The sequence below is a fragment of the Suricata suricatta genome, chromosome 15 (assembly GCF_006229205.1).
Source record: "Suricata suricatta isolate VVHF042 chromosome 15, meerkat_22Aug2017_6uvM2_HiC, whole genome shotgun sequence".
Lineage (NCBI taxonomy): Eukaryota > Metazoa > Chordata > Mammalia > Carnivora > Herpestidae > Suricata > Suricata suricatta.
The window spans coordinates 18380112-18385516 of record NC_043714.1 but is presented as its reverse complement, the minus strand read 5'-3'; positions in this window follow the sequence as shown (position 1 = coordinate 18385516).

The window sequence follows — 5405 nt, the reverse complement described above, 5'->3', positions numbered from 1 at the left end:
TTGATAGATGAACAGAGGGTCTAAGTCTTTCGATGAGTTGGCAAGTGCAGAGAGTGTCAGATGATAGATTGAAATTCAGGACTGGGTAACAGCGCATGCTGTTCCTACTAAATTTTGCTAGTGTCCAGTACGGTGAAGACACAGACCTCTGCAGACCAGATCTGAGTCTCATTTATTCTTCCAGGTGTCACTCTGGGCCTACTTTCTGCATGATGCCTTCTCTAACCACAACCCATGCCGGGTTCTCATTTCCACTCTCTGTAGTACACACACTGGGGCACATCGACTCTGAAAGGAGGTATGCTAGCTCTCCAAAGGAGATTTTCAAGTTCTCAAAGGCAGAGAATTATATTTCAAAGTGTAACTATACCAAGCTATGAATTATGACATATTTATAATTCCCTGTTCTCATGATGTTGCTTTGGACATAAAAAGGGAAATGTCACCCCAGGGGACTTGTATTCTATGGAATATAGAAAAGGAAAGTATATACATAGTAAATATAGTACAGGGGTTTTACTATGGATGCAGTCGCTGGATTATAAGTGTAAGACTCCCCCATGATATCTAGACAGTACAACTGGGAAAGCAAGTGAACAGAGAGTTAAAAGTTCACCTCTTTCCTCTGGAGGACGTGGTCAGTGGTGAGAATGGGGAGGGGTTTACAAGAAGTTAATATGAGGAAGGTTCACTGAATGATCAAGGTGGAATATTGGAAAACAAAGAGACTAAAATAATAAAAGATGGCAGTGAAGTTGTTGCCTGAGAGATAAGTTGGGAAATTGGTTCTGAGGAAATAAAAAATTATTTTTTCCAGTTAATTTTATTTATTGCTGGGAACCTTGAGTGTTTGCAGTCTGAGCTGGTGAAGCTCCTCACCTTAGTTAAGAAGGCACTTAATCAAAAAGGATCCCTAGGATCCAAAGCAGTTCCTGTTCTTGCATCCTATTCTTTCTTATTTCTCACAGGCTGAGTTTTGAAGTTCTGAATAAGTCAAGAGAAAATGGGAAGGGGGAGTTTTAGTTTCAATACATTACCTGCAGATCAAATGTTTTTTGTATCTTCTGCTTAATGACCACTTCTACTGAATCCCTGTATTACAAGTGCCTACAATGTGGCGGTGGTTGTAGAGTGAAACATATTCATTCCACTAAACATTTCTTTCCAGGAAGTGCTCGAAAGAAGTAGGAACTGTTTCCTAAAACCAGTGACCTGGCTTCAGTAAAATCACTATGTATAGATGCACATAGGAGAAGCTGATACTCACACATATTGATCCATTTAAAATGTAATTATCTTCAAAGTATGTATAAATGACTTGGGCAAAAATGAAGGGATTTGGTTTTTTAAAATGTTTATTCATTTTTGAGGAAGGGGGGTGGGTAGAGAGGAGAGGAGAGAGAGAATCCCAAGTGGGCTTGTGCTGGGCTGGAACAAACCAACCGTGAGATCATGACCTGAGCTGAAGTCGGATGCTCAGCCGTCTGAGCCACCCAGGTGTCCCCAAAATGAAGGGATTTCAATACATTAAGATAGTTCAAGAAATCCTCTGCAATTTCTTATGCAAATACTTTAGCAACTTACACCTGAATCATCCATGATTTCCTGGAAGTAGGAGTTCTTATCCCTGAAACTATTTATTGCTATGAATTGTTACCACTATCAATTATTCTGTGATTTGAGGAGCTAGATGATGCTTGAAGTTTCTCAGAAGATAGTAAAACCATTAGTTTACAAGGAAATTCTTTGGTGAACTTTTAATGCAGAACAAAACTGATGGAACCGAAATCAGTTTTAAGTTGGCAATGAATTTCTAGAGAAAATTTCTCTTGAAGTTTATTCCTAACGATGAGGTAGAATATGATATAATTATATGGGCAAGTGACTATTCAAATGTGATTTTTTTTTTCTTCAAGATATAATTGCTTAGTGAAGTTGGCAGGCCATAAAAATCCTTCTGAGTAAAAACATTTAAACATATTTAAACTCCTTAGAATTTTTTATTCTAACCATCTTACCTTATTGATGAGGAACTTGAGGCCCCAAACCCTGGGTCATGTAGGAAATTGCCTAGAAAACTAGGCACCTCAACTCCCAAGCTCGAAGTCCTATAGTTCATTAACTGAAGGTTCCATCTTCCTTAGGAGATTGGGAATTCTTCCCAGCTGGAAAGGCTCTGTTTTTCCATCATCTTAGAGAAGTTCTTTTACTGAAATTGGCAAAATCATGTAGCTCGTTGGACTGCCTGGGAAACAGAGTGTGAATTTTGATCTTTAAACATTTACTTGGTTTCCCTGGGAAAGAGGAAAAAATGACCCAGCCTTTTGTGTTAGTCCTCTGTAGCTGTATGAATTTAACTCCACAATATGGGGTAAAAGATACGTCATCTTATCTTTTAATAAACTGAAATTTAATTTGCTATAAGCCCCTGTCTTCCTGGGCTGGCAAGAAATTATACATCCATCGGTACTGGGATACTCTTCCCCGCTGGTGAGAGCCGACTGAAGATTTACAGCATCTTAAGCAATGCAGAGCATTCATGGAAGTTCTTTTATTCCACCCTTCCACCCCTTTCTTGGTCTTTGAGAAGCAGTATCTGAGTCGTTTGGAGAGCAAATATCCTAAAGCCAGACTGCTAGATCTTGAATTTCAGCTCACAATTTAATAGCAGTTTTAGTGGGTGAATGGTGGCCCCCAAAATGATATGTCCATGTCCTAATACTGCAACCCTGTGAATGTGGCCTTATTTAGAAAAAGGTTGGGGCACCTGGGTGGCTCAGTCAGTTGAGTGTCCGACTTTGGCTCAGGTCATGACCTCACAGTTCATGGGTTCAAGCCCCACATCGGGCTCTGTGCTGACCGCTCAGAGCCTGGATCCTACTTCTGATTCTGTGTCTCCCTCTCTCTCTCTCTCTCTGCCCCTCCCCTGCTCACACTCTGATTCTGTCTCTCTCTCTCGAAAATAAACATTAAAAAAAAAAGTCATTAAGTTCAAGATCTTGAGATCACCCTGACGTTAAATCCAGTGACAAGTGTACTTAGAAGAGAAGACACAGATGGAGGAGGTCATGTGAAAGTGGAGGCAGAGACCGAGGTGATGCAGCCACAAGCCATGGAATTCCTGGGGCCACCAGAAGTTTAAAGAGACAAGGCAGGATTCTTCCACAGAGACTTTGGAGGGAGCCTGGCCCTGTTGACACCTTGATTTCGTATTTCTGAACTCCAGAGCTGTGAGAGGATAAATTTATGTTGTTTGAAACCTCCAAACAGGCTGTGATAACTTGTTACAGCAGCTACAGAAAACCAACACAGGGGGGTAAGTGTGGGCAAGTCAATTACCTTGTCTGTCACTTTTCTTCTGTTTATTACAAGAATGTAGCATTAGTGTTTACCCTCTCGGGTTGTGATGAGAATAAATAAGTCAGTCAACAGCTTAGAATAATACCTCAGAATAGTAACAGCCCAGTAAGCATTCAGTCTTGTGTTGGTCCATGCTGATCGCTAATGATAAGCTCATTTTCCAAGGCCACATGGACTTTCCAGAGGACCTGCTTTTATGCTTCTCCTATGCAAAGCTTGAGGAGAAAGTGGTTTGTGGCCTCCAGGGCCCTATCACCCCGAAACCACCCTCCCTAGGTGCTCCCTACAACCCTCCCCATCTGGATAGGTGGGATCTTCTCTGGCCGTGTGAGACAGAAGGCAGTAGGTTGGAGCTGCAAAACTGATATCACATTCCTTTATGTGCTATAAAAGCATACTGCTTGCCTTTCTTCCCTGGAGCAAAAATGTTAACACTCATCAGTTTTTTCTTACCAACTGAACCATAGAATACATTTTTAATTAACAAAGTATACAGTTCTGTATAAAACTTGGTGATATTTTTGCTTCCAATGGAAAAAGGTGGCTTCTTCCTAATTTGTCTTGCTGTTCTGGACGGCCTATTTAAATTGTGACTTGATTGAGGGCAGTGGTTCTATCATGCATCTTTGTACACTCTCTTCTGTGCCTTGCACACGGTGGGTACTATCAATATGCAATATGCGATTGGCTACGCAATGCTTCTGAGATACGAGGCATAAAAATGTTCAGAGCATTCCAAAGAAATGGATTTTCCTTTCTGAAACCCAGAGCAGAAAGTATCTTTACCACTAAAGATAAAAAAGTTAAAAAAAAAAAAAACACTTCTCTTTTGACCACTTAATTCATCACCAATCCTACAAGACACTGATTTTACTTATTTACATGTTCCTTCTGCCTGTAATATTCCTCTCCTCATCCACCTAGAAACCCCCATGTAACCTTTATGTCCCAAATCAAAGGTCACTTTCTCAATGCAACCTTCTTGGATGTTTCTACTACTGATTCTTGTCCTTGTCATTATTATGGCCCTGGTCACATGGAATTGTAATCACGTGCACTTCTGTGTTCCCAGTGAGCTTCTAGAGAGTACTCTGCTGTTTTCAACTCTGTACTACTAGGATAGACCATAGTGCTTGGGTGTAGCCTTGCTCAGTAAGTGTTCATTGATTGACAATTTGACTGCATCAATGAATGCATAGATGCACTGTGTTCAAATGAGATTTTCAGTGCCTGCCAATTGATCAATAGCCATATGACAGATTGGATCAGAGTTAGGGAGATGTCTTAATTTCTGTGACCATCTTAGTTTGGAGAAGTCATCTTATTTTAGTGAACTTGTTCTGCTTTGTTAGCACCGTCTGAGTTACCAAGAGCCTGTCCCTTCCTTGCACCTTTCCGATTGTTCTGTGTCGTTGTGGTATCCTCTGATTCTGCTAATTCACTTTACTGGCCTATCAAATTTACACACCCGTTTGAGCTCCTTCAACTGATTCCTTATTCTTATAGAATACTGTCCAAATCCTTTTCTTTGCAAAGAGTATAAGAATAGAAGCAGGAAAAAAATAGAAGCAGGAGACCCTCAGAGGAGCCAAGGAAAGATAATAGTGCTTTGGAATAGGTAGTAGCAAAGGAAAGGAAGAGAAGTTGAATTCTTTGTTATACACCGCAAAGTTAGGGCTAGTCAATCTTGCTGAAGGGTTAGGTATGAAAATAATTATGGGAAATTCCTAGATTTTGGTCTGGGCAACTGGGAGGAAGCTGATACTATTTAATGAGATGGGGAAGGCAAGTTGCTTTGGTCTGTTTAGCCAAAATTCCTTGCATTTAGATTATACTCAAGGTTCTTAAAATGAAGATTTACTATTTCTTTGTTACTTGCTGGTACAGCTAAAGTTTATTTTACTTGCACATTTGTATATATACCTAATCTTTTCAAGTGCCTTAATTGTTTAAAATCTCTGGCTTCAAAGGTTTTGGGGAAAAGGTAGGTTTACCTCACATTTTTGTGTTTTCATTAGTAATATTCATTAGTAATTAGTTCTAAG